Here is a 12,059-nt window from a genome sequence, read left to right on the forward strand (position 1 = left end):
AAAAAGAATATGAAAGGAATATCTCTTCAAAAGAATGAACTGATTTGGAGTCACTTCCAGGGTATACTATTGAGTGAAAAAGGTAAAGTGCAAAAGTATATAATATACTCTTCACATTAAAAAGGGAATAGGAAAACAATCTGGAAGTTTCTCTAAAAGTTAAACATAGAGTAATCATATGACACAGCAATTCTACCCCTAGGTACCCATAAGAATTGAAAACATATGTTCACACAAAAAAATTGTACATGAATGTGCAGAACAGCATTATTCATAACAGCTAATAAGTAGAAAACCATGTCCCTCAACTGATGCATGGATGAACAAAATGTAGTATATTGATACAATGCAGTAACATTCAGTTATCAAAAGGAGGGAAGTACTGATACATGCTACAACACTGATCAACCTTGGCAAAATTATGCTAAGTGAAAGAAGCCAAGCACAAAATGCCACATATTATATGATTCCATTAACACAAAACATCCACAACAGGCAAATGCATGCAGAAAAGTAGATTGAGAAGGGGACATGGGAAGTGACCTCTAATGGATACCGAGTTTCTTCTGGGGGTGATGAAAGTGTTCTGGAATTAGATAGTTGCGATGGTTGCACCACCTTGTGAATATACTAGAAACCACTGAACTGTACACTTTAAAAGGATGAGTTGTATGGTATGTGAACTGTATGACAATAAGGAACTGTATGACAACAAGTAACTGTATGAGAAGAAAAGGAATATAAAAAAAGTCCACATATATTTTCATTAGTGTAACAGAAATAAAGGAAGGGACAAACCAGAAACTAAAGAGACTGTGCACCCACAGGGCATGGGCAAGAGGTAGAAACAAAGATGGGGGATGGAAAGGAGATAGTAAAAACAAGGAGAGAGTGACACTTTCAATACACCTTTTTATGTAGTTGTGTTTAGTAGCAGTGTTTAGTAACCATAATGTTTTATATGCCAAAAAATAATAACAATTAAAACCAACCAGGGTTAGAGGGAACCCAAAAAGGAATAGTAACAGTAACAAATGAACCTAATGCATTAGGGATGAATAAGATTAACTAAAGGGAGTGGGAAAGAAAATATCTAACCTAATAACTTTGGAAAACTATTTTGACTAGATACTATAAGGCTAAAGACCAAAATAACTATATATACAAAACTCTAATGTGGGTCAAGATGGCCAGAAGCAGACCTATGTTATTTCTAGTTAAATGATTATAAGCTTGCTTTGCTTATTGTACACTGAAGTTTATACCCTGAACTAAGCTATGTCAAATAGAAATCAAGCGGCAACAGGAGGCCTAAGGTAAAGACCATCTGAGAGCACTGTAAAACCGTGGAACGCAGAGGGTGGTTGCAGAGCAGGAAATACTGCTTTGGTCCCAAGAATGCCTTCTCAACATGGAGGTGGCATGAGGGTCTCGGGAAGAAGACTTGTGCAAGATCTGTGAGAAGGGGGGCGACCTCGGCTCACAAGATCCAGGAGGGTCTTTGCAGATGGGAGCTTGCAAGGAAGAAAAGCCTTGCAGGGCAGAGATAACTGGAATGTCTATGTTTTCAAAATATGGAGTGATTTTGATTGATTGCTCTGTGTCCACAATGCTCCGGAGATGAAAGCCCCTTGAAGCGTTGGGTGTGGTCAGATCTGGTGGCCTCTTCTCCGCTATGCTTCTGATGCAAATGCACCTTGATAGCAACCAGTGGTTGAATTCAGGGTTCTAGGTTTGCTTAAGAATTGCTGCAGACCACACCTCTCCTCCGCGTCCCCCGTATCTTGCCCACAATAATCTCAAGCCTCGCCCAATAGTTTCAAGGCCTCCCCTGATCACCCCCCTTCACCCATCAATTAACAAGTGTATGCACCTAATAAAAGCCTGTGGAAACCAGAACTCAGGACCAATGCTGGACCCATGCAGTAAAATTCTACTGGTGTCTTTATTTCCTTTTCTCAATCCCTTGTCACCACCAGGACTAAGGCCACCCACGAACAGGGTGGGGGCTGGTACCCAACACTGTAATTACTAAATATGTTTTCATTAAGGTACAGGGTAGCAATCTGTAACCACCTAATGTGGATTCTAGAAGTCAACAAATAAGTGAGTATACTCTATTTTATGAAAGCCAGGTTTCCAACAGAGACAGATGTTACAAATAAGGAAAGGAAGAAGGTCAGAATGAACTTTGTGGTACTGGATTAGAATAGGTATCAATATGAACCCATGGTTTTAAATATATATAGAAATCTAGGCAGGGTACAGTGGCTCATGTGTGGAATCCCAACAGTCTGAGAAGCCGAGGTGGGAGGGTCACTCGAGCTCAGGAGTTCAAGATCAGCCTGGGCAAAATAGCAGGACCTCTTCTCTACTAAAAACAAAAAAAAATAGCGGGGCATGGTGGGCGCATATCTGTAGTCCCAGGTACTTGGGAAGCTGAGGTGAGACGGTGGCTTAAGCCCAGGAGTTCAAGGCTGCAGTAAGCTATGATCTTGCCACAGCACTCCAGCCTGGGTGATAGGGCGAGGCCCTGTCTCAAAAAGGAAAGAAATATCAGTATGTTTGTGTGTGTGCACACATAGTTTTGCATATATATGTAAATATATATAACATACTGATAGATTCCCTAGTTCTGTCGACTGAAGTCTTAGGAGCAATAATACTCCAATAAATATCCCTAAAGCAGGAAAAGCCTCAAGACAGACCTCTTGAACACCAAACTGGGAAGGAAGGGGTGATTTATTCGGCCGGTAGCAGCAGCGGCATAGTTGCCAAACAGCCAAGCTCAACAAAGAAAGTCCCTGCCTTTTTAAAGGCTTACAACTCTAGAAATTACATGTGAAAGGGTCTTGGGTTTACAACTCTATGTGAAAGGGTCTTGGGCTTACAACTCTAGAAATTACATGTGAAGGGGTCTTGATCCACGGAATAGGCATGGGGTACGTAACTTGGGTGGGGGTTTGATCCTGTTTAAGCAAAAACAATGCTTTCAGAAAGATTCCTACATACCCTATCAGTGATCTATAGATGGGATTGTGGTTAGCAGTAGGGGTCTTATCCTTCATCGGGCTGGCAGAGACAACCGGTCCCTCCTCTGGCTAACTTCTAACTTCTCCTTTTGAGATGCAATATAAAAGGCCAAAGGTGATTAAGGGTCTCCTTCCTCATATTGAGTATACAGATTTTGATTTTTAAATACTATTCTCCAATAAAAGAAACCAGAGCTCCTTGGAGAAGTAATCACTCCAAGGCTGGTGCAGGGAAAAATAAGATGAGCATGGAACAGCCTGTGGCCCAAGAATATAAGGAAGTGCTTGAAAAAGCATAAAGGCCAACCTGAAAGAGCTTCCAACGGCCAAACCCAGAACAATTTGAACAACAAAATAAATAATACTAGTATTGGATTATAACTCATAGAACAAAATAGAAACCCATAAGAACACATAGATATAAACAAATAGTTGAATAAATAAATGAGGGAAAGGGGGCATCTCTCCCTGACAGAAGAATTCCAATTAATAAATGCAGAAGGAATGAGGGAAATACAAAATCATGATTAGCCAAACACCACAGTAATAACTGTTACAGACAAGATCTACCAGTGGATGTTAAAATCAATGGGAGAAAGTTTGAGGAGAAACTATATATTCACAGTCTCAAAGTATCTCCCCCAAGATATGTACGAACAATAAAGGGAGGAATAGGCCGGGCGCGGTGGCTCAAGCCTGTAATCCCAGCACTTTGGGAGGCCGAGGCGGGTGGATCACGAGGTCAAGAGATCGAGACCATCCTGGTCAACACGGTGAAACCCCGTCTCTACTAAAAATACAAAAACATTAGCTGGGCATGGTGGTGCATGCCTGTAATCCCAGCTACTCAGGAGGCTGAGGCAGGAGAATTGCCTGAACCCAGGAGCCGGAGGTTGCGGTGAGCCGAGATCGCGCCATTGCACTCCAGCCTGGGTAACATGAGTGAAACTCCGTCTCAAAAAAAAAAAAAAAAAAGGGAGGAATAGTAACTTTACCATGAAGAATATAGCTAAGGGTTCAAAGTTAAAATATCAATAGCAAAAACACATGTCAACACCATGTACCTCCTAGTATGATGCATTGAGGAGGACACATGGCTTCTGCAGTTTTTTTGCAAAACATGCTTAACCTCAATCAAATCATGAGAAAAAACATCAGACAAACCCAAAATGAAAGACGTTCTACAAAATAACAGTACTCATCAAAAATGTCAAGGTCATGAAAAACAAAACTTGAGGAACTGTCAGAGACTGGAGGAGACTAAGAAGACACAACAACTGAATGCAATGTGGGAACCTAGATTAGATCCTAGAACAGAAGAAAAGGCATTAAGGGAAAAACCAGTTACATTCAAGGGAAATCTGCACTCTAGTTAATAGAATTGTACCAATGGTAACTTCCTGGTTTTGATCATTATACTATGATTATGTAAGTTGTTAACATTAGGAGGTGCTCAGTGAAGAGTAAGTAAGAACTCTGTACTATCTCTGCAACTTTTCTGTAAGTCTAACATTATTTCTAAATAAACCATCAAAAATAAATAAAATCCATCAACAAATCACCTGATACAATTGTCCTATCTTCTTGCTCAAGGATCTCATCTGAATTTTAATAGTCCCATTAATTTAGAGAGCCCAGTTAGTGACATCAGAACAAACTAAAATTATAAAAATCGGATCTGACATCTAGTAAGTAAATAACGATTTTATGTTTCTTTGTAGTTAAAGAAAATGCCAATAGATGTGACTTTACTGGCCTTGCAAACTTCTTTTTAAATGATTTGACTAACTTTTTATGTCTTCAACATCATGATAATCTGTAATACGTGCCCATAACAATATATTTCATGTGTATGTTAAGCCAAAGTTGTGTGGGGCTTTGTTGTTTTGAGATAAGAGTCACACTCTTTCTCCCAGGCTGGAGTACAGTGATGCAATCACAGCTCACTGCAGCCTCAACCTCCCAGGCTCAATTGATCCTCCCACCTCTGCCTTCCTAATAGCAGGAACTGCAGGCATGCACTACCATGCCCAGCAAATTTTTGTATTTATCATAGAGACAGGGTTTCACCAGCCCAGGCTGATCTTGAACTCCTGGGCTCAAGCCATCCTCCCACCTTGGCCTCCCAAAGTGCTGGGATTACAGGCATGAGCCACTAAGGCTGGCCCAAAGTTTTATTTACCATTTTAAAAACTATCTTCAACAGATTATAGTAAGTTTGTTACTTGTTATTACATAGTTATCCAACTATAAAATTCAAATTTTGTTTCCCGAGCTTGTTTTTATCCTAACACAAACTTCTCCTCACTCTCCAAGCCACAATGTCATCATTATCATCATTTTAAGATCTGAAAAGCTGAATTTTATCAGCTCTTCAATATATCCAGCCTTTTTTTTCTTTTTTTTTTTTTTTTTTTTTTTTCAAATATTAATAGTATTTTTTTTGACTCTTTGGGGAAAAAAAAAATGCTTGGGATGTTGGAATGGTATTACTATTTATTATTTGCATCCTCCACTAACCAATCCAGTCCAATCAACAACATATCCTCTGAAATTCCTTTAAGTGAGATTTTCAAGAGATGTTTATATCAATAAGCAGATTAAGTGACGCATTTACATTTGCTTTCTCTTCCATGCACCATCAAGGTGCCTGCACTGGAAATGGAATACATAACCAGCAAATGAATGGATGTGTCACATGCAAACAGCATGACTGGAAATTTAAGAAGCAAAATGATAATAACCTTAGGGAAAGCAAAATTCATAAAAGTTTAGAATTACAAGAGGCCTTAATAGGCCATTTAATCCATTCCAATAACAACAACCCCAGATGAAAATCTATCCTATTTTTAAAAGGCTCCAGATTTCCACCCTCCCTAGATATCTCATTCTGCCATACAATCTTGTCATGTGATTTGGGGGAAATATTACGACTGTTCTTTGCCTTTACCTAATGCTATCTTTTCTCAAATAATACAGCAATACATCTTAACTCACTTCCAAATACAAAAATGTGCACGAATACGTGTGTGTGTGTGTGTGTGTGTGTGTGTGTACATATATACGTACGTTGATGCCTAAGACAGGCACCTAGGACACTCAAATTTGCTTGCATAAATACCGGCTATGGAAACATATCAAAGGTACATACTCATCCCACACTAATCACAACAGGCACTATGAAACTAACAATGTCACAGAACAACTTTGGTCTAAAAATATCCAGTGGAAATCAATTTTATAAAACCTTGAGGTAAATAGGTTTCTTCCCACTATGAATAATCACAGTTTCTTTGCCTTCCACAAATACTGCCCCATTTTGAGCAACCACCACTAGCAGAATTGTAAAAATATAATATACACATATGTACTAGATCCACACAGACACTGTTTTAACGTTTGATTTTTTAAATCACTTAGCTAACAATCATTCTGGAAAAGGGCTGAATGAAAAGGATAGTTATGGCAGAGTAAAGCCAGTGATTATGAACAAGTGGCCAGTTTTCATCAAGCAGGCCAGAGAATGATTCAAAGAAATCATTTCTGGAACATATATAGAATGGGGAAGTCCGATCCAAGGATTAAAAAAAAAAAAAAATGTGTCTTAGGAAACTAGGAAATACACCAAAATGCTAACCATAAAATGCCACCTCTGGAGACAGAGTTACAAAATGGGTTAGTTTATTCAGATTTGTTATTCCTATCATTTGATTATCCCTATTTTCTAGGTATTATAGACATTTCTTAAACTAAGGCAAATCTGTCCCTGTGTTCCACAGCTCTCTAATATAGATAGCATGTCTTTTACATAACCTCCTGGGAGAGGTGGTACAAGCTCCTGTCCTCTCCTCGTGTCTCCCAGTAACCTGCCACCCATCACAGAACACGCTTCACCGTGTTTCCCGGGGCAGCTCCTGTCATCACCATCATCATCCTCATCTCATACTGAAGCCTAAACAATGCGCCCCGCCTCGCCTCGCATGGCAAAGGCTTTATAATTTGTTGTTTTATCGGGGCGGGAGATTTGGAGAAAGGTTTAGCAAATGATGAGCTGCCCCCATCCGAAGGCAGAGGAGAGGAGAGAGACACGTCGTCTCAGCCTCCACCCCGCTAAAGGCGGCCGGCGCCTGGGGACACCGGGGTCGCGGCTCTCCCGGATGCTGAGAGGGAGCGGGCCGCCGCCCCCGGACCGAGCCCCAGCCGGGGCAGGGGCGCTGGTCAGCGGATAAAGGAATGAGACAGAAGGTCAGAGACGCGACCACCGCGGGGCCGAGGCACAGACGCGGTCAGCCGCTGGAGGGGCGGGTCCCTCGGCCCTCTCCGCGGTCGCCTCAGCTTCTACGCTGTTCGAAGGCGCCCGGGCGAAGGAAGGCCTTTGGGGCCGGGGTCCGCTCCGCGCCGCGCCGGGAAGGCTCCCACAGCTCGCCTGCCGCCCACCTGGGACCTCAGCAGCCCCGCTCGGCGGCAGTCCCGGAACGGCCCTAGCTGGCCCTAAAAAGCACACACACACACAGGATCAGGACAGTGGAGGATGCGTTACCTTACGCGGCTCTGAAGCTGGCGGGGGTGGGGCGCGGCTCCGGCGACCCGAGCCCGGCTCGGCAGAGGCTGCGGCGGCCACGTCCTTTATTTTTGCTGCAGCAGCAGCGACTTGTCAAAGGGAAAGACGTAAGAGGCGGCGGCAGCAGCGGCGGCGGCAGGCGGCTCTCGCGACATTTGGACGGAACTCTCGCGCAGCCGGGAGCACTCGCCCCGCCCCGCCCCGCGTGCCCAGCGCGGGAGGCAAAAGGGGAGCTGAGAGGAACGCGACTCAGGCGGAGCCGGGGTCGAGCGAAAAGAGGAAGAGGATTTGGGCGCGAGGGGAGCCAACCTAGGTGCTGGGGACACTTTCCCACCGCGCGGCCCTCACCTTTCAGCCCTCGCGGAATCCGAACAGTCCTGACCGCCCGAGGGGACCGGACTCCGCCGATGAAGCATAATTGGGGGCGTTTCACAAAGGGCGGTGAGGAGTGGGGCACCAGCCGGTGCGCCCCGTTTTCCTCGTGGTGGGCAGCGAAGACCCCACCGCCCGGCGTCCGGGAGCGGCCCGGCGAGGTAACACGTGTGAAAGCCGGCAGCCGGGCCGGGGCCACACCCCTTTATCTCCGCCTTGCACCCGGCGCCCCGAGCTCTTTATCTCCCGTCGCAGCGGGCCCGGGCCCTCCGGCCCTGCGGCCGGCCAAGTTCAATCACATGAAAGCGTTTCTTTGACCTACTTCTACCTCGTTCGTTTCTTTGCGCGTTACGAGACTGCCTGAACCCTGCGGACGTCGCGGGGCCTAGCTCCTCGGTTTTCTTTTCTGCTGGGGAACACTGAGGAAAGTGTCCTTTGGGTGACTTACGTTCTTGATGATGACCTCGTCCTTTATCAGGACACGGACTGGCTCAGTTCTCACCGTATCCCCAGCGCCTAACATAGGTCCAAGTGGACATTAAATTGTTCAATGAATCATCTTCTTCCTCCTTCTGAACCTGGTTTTACTCCTGGACTCCCGCCTTTATCCTGTCACCTTCCAGATATTCTACCGAGCACCAATTATGTGTAACCGACCAATGATACGGGGACGAAAAATAGAGCTGGTCTCTGCCTTACAGAAGTTTGCGATCTAACTGAAGGCGTAGAAGAAGCACACAAGTAACATACGAGCCATGAATGTGTCACTAGTGTAAGAAATTACGGTATAGACAGACAAGGAAGTGCTTGCCCATGGTTAGATATATGTTTGTGTGTCACATGAGGCAGTTTAGTCCAAGAGCGAGGAGCCATCCATGTGCTTCACTGTCAGACACTGGTGGGGACTCTGGAATCCCACTTACCCCAGATTGTGACATTGGGCAAGTTTTTTGAGCCCTCCAAACCTCAGTTCCTTAGGTGTCAATTTATTATACCGGTTCTTATTATCACAAGGTTCCTCTGAGGAGTAAAATATATGTAAAGCTCACATAGAAGCTCACATACGTCACATATTAAGTACTCATTAAGTGGTGGGTCTTGTGTATGTAGTTTTTAAGTTTCTATGTAAAATGTGTCTTTCTGGTAAACGGTGTAAGGGAGTAGCTATATGGGGAGTGATGTCACTGTTGCTAGTGCTTTATGATCTGGGTTTTGTGTGTGAAGCGCACTCAAAAGCCACAAGCTTTGTGTCATTAATTTGTTGATGTAATCATCCATGGCACTCACAAATATCATGACATTCTGTTTTTCTTGAATTTGGAAAACTACTGGTTTTGCCCATTCTATTTCAAGAAAAGGACAGCTTATTTTAAAGGCCAATCGAGTCCCTCTTTTATTTTCTCCTTAGCTTCTACCCTCAGAGCTGCGTATAAAAGAGAATTGAATACAATTGTGTTCAGTTGCATACAGTCAGCAAATATTGTTAGTGTCCGCAAGTATGCCCTAACTACTAGCAACCCTCACCTTGACCACACCACTCTTTCCCAAAACGCTGTTGTTGTTGTTTTGTTGTTGTTTGAGACGGAGTCTGACTCTTCTGCTCAGGCTGGAGTACAATGGCGTGATCTTGGCTCACTGCCACCTGTGTCTCCCGGGCTCAAGCAATCCTCCTGCCTCAGCCTTCTGAGTAGCTGGGATTATAGGTGTGCTCCTCCACGCCCAGCTAATTTTTCTGTATTTTTAGTAGAGACGGGGTTTCACCATGTCGCCCGGGCTGCTCTCGAACTCCTGACCTCAAATGATCTGCCTGCCTCTGCCTCCCAATGTGCTGGGATTACAGGCGTGAGCCACCGCACCAGGCCAAAACATTGTTTCATACTCAAATCAACATGTGCTGGAACCTTGTTGTCAGCATTATTCTCCCAACCCCACCAGTTCATTTTATTCAGATTTCCCTAAAGAAAAGTGTTGTAGATGGGAGGAGTGGATAGAGGAATTTCAGAGCCACAGCCAAAGCCTCAATATCACAAGCCCTTGCTCTGATAGCCTTCTAAGCAGCACACTCTGGCCATACCAGCCAGCCACATCTTCCTCCCCTCACACACCTCACCCCCACTTCGTGCCTCATATTCCACAGTCCCACAATACAGCTGGGAGGTCCCAGGCAAAAGAACTGGAGAATGAAGAGTAGAATACATATTTTTCATCTTTCATATGCATATAGGAAATGTGCACCTCCTAAGTAAACATTAGTGCTAAATTGTAAGTGAAGAAATCCATTAGAACAGTGAAGTGTGGAGGCAGAGCAACAGAGGTAAACGGACTCTGGGGAGTAAGTTTGTGTTACCCTTGGCACTTGGCTCAGGAAACAAATCGCTCTGAAAACAGAAGAGACCTCCAGAGCAAGAATCCACGGACATGAATTCTGGTAGCTTCAGAAATTGCAGCCTCGTTGCCCTGTCGTTACACAGTCTTTCTGAGCCTACTCTCACATCTGTAAATAGGGATGATAATAAAACCCAGTACCTGCCAGAGAGTATCATGGGAGTCAAATAACATAGGAAAGTACTTTGTAACCATATTTGTAGCACTATTTAAATGCGAGATATGATTATTCATTCATTCATTTAACAGATCTTTGTGGAATGCCTATCATAAGCCTAGCATTGTGCAAGGCACAAAAGATAATATTGAACAAGCTTAAATACCTGCCCTCAAGGAGCTTATCATCTAATGGGAAGAGAGGGAAGAAAATAGATCATTATAATATGATATGAGGAGAGTGCAAGTGATAAGGGTACAGTGGAAGGGAGCAAGCAAACCAGAGGAAGTGCAAAAAGAGCTGAAAGTCGCAAAAAAAAAAAAAAAAAAAAAAAAAAAAAAAAAAAAAAAAAAAAAAAAAAAAAAAAAAAAAGCTGAAAGTCTTTTTGGAGGAGGTTTAGAAAGCTTCTATAATGGGCAAGGCATGGTGGCTCACGCCTGTAATCCCAGAACTTTGGGAAGCCGAGACGGGCAGATTACCTGAGGTCAGGAGTTCAACTGGCTAACATGGAGAAACCCCATCTCTGCTAAAAAAAATACCAAAAATTAGCCAGGCATAGTGGTGGGTGCCTATAATCCTAGCTACTCAGGAGGCTGAGGCAGTGAGAATTGCTTGAACCTGCAAGGCAGAGGTTGCAGTGAGCCAAGATCGCACCACTGAACCCCAGCCTGGGTGACAGAGTGAGATTCTGTCTTAAAAAAAAAAAAAGAAAGAAAGCATACATAATGAAGATTCAGAACATTTCATGAAGAGTGATTCCTAAATCAACTCCAAAATAACTTCAACAAATTACTCTGTTGTGGGCTGTGAATTCTCCTTGGTTCTAATAAAACTCATATCTCCTAAACCATTAGAAAAGAGTCTTTGATGTGAAATCATTATATACACCCATTAGCTTGGAAGAAGGATGGAATTAATGGAGAGAAAAATCAGTGGTATCTTCATTAGAAACATTTTGTTCTTACAGCTTGTGTTTAAACAACAGAAAAAGAATTAATTCCACCTCACATACTTGGTCCCCAATAGTTCCCTCGGACAGTCTTTCTGATCCAGGTAATATTGCAGATCAGAGCGTAAGAGGCATTTCCAAAATATGATAACACATACCTTATTTTCAATTATGGTTTTTTATAGAAATGGTCCCTGACTTCTGATTTTTCAACCTTAAAGACAGTATGAAAGCAATATGTATTCAGTAGAAACTGTACTTCAAATTTTGAATTTTTATCTTTTCCCGGGCAATATGGATATTCTCCTACAGTGCTGAGCAGTAGCAGCAAGCTGCAACTCCCAGTCAGCCACGCAATCACCAACACTGTATTGTCCTGTTTTGCCAGACGATTTTGTCCAGTTGTAGGCTAATGTAAGTGTTGTGAGCACTTTAAATTAGGGTGGGGTAAGCTATGATGTTCAATAGGTTAATTGTATTAAATGCATTTTTGACTTTTGTTGTTGTTGAGACGGACTTTTGTTGTTGTTGTTGCAGTCACAGCTCACTGAAGCCGCAACCTCCCAGTCTCACGCAATCCTCTCACCATAGCCTCCCAAGTAG

At 43.4% G+C, this 12,059-nt stretch overlaps 1 protein-coding gene across 12 annotated transcripts in view; it reads right to left on the reverse strand.

The window, feature by feature from the left end:
* HERC1 (HECT and RLD domain containing E3 ubiquitin protein ligase family member 1) overlaps positions 1–7,708 on the reverse strand; it is a 230,823-nt gene extending 223,115 nt beyond the window's left edge. For 10 of the 12 annotated variants that reach the window (XR_005196792.1, XR_005196793.1, XM_017508102.2 and 7 more), the window contains exon 1: positions 7,573–7,701. The gene's annotated coding sequence lies outside the window, so the exon portion shown is untranslated. Of the gene's footprint in view, positions 1–7,572 lie in introns of all 12 variants that reach the window. The other 2 variants (XM_037731214.1, XM_017508093.2) reach the window with 2 other exon arrangements.
* Positions 7,709–12,059: the final 4,351 nt, after the last annotated feature.

The sequence above is a fragment of the Cebus imitator genome, unplaced genomic scaffold (assembly GCF_001604975.1).
Source record: "Cebus imitator isolate Cc_AM_T3 unplaced genomic scaffold, Cebus_imitator-1.0 Scaffold386, whole genome shotgun sequence".
NCBI lineage: Eukaryota > Metazoa > Chordata > Mammalia > Primates > Cebidae > Cebus > Cebus imitator.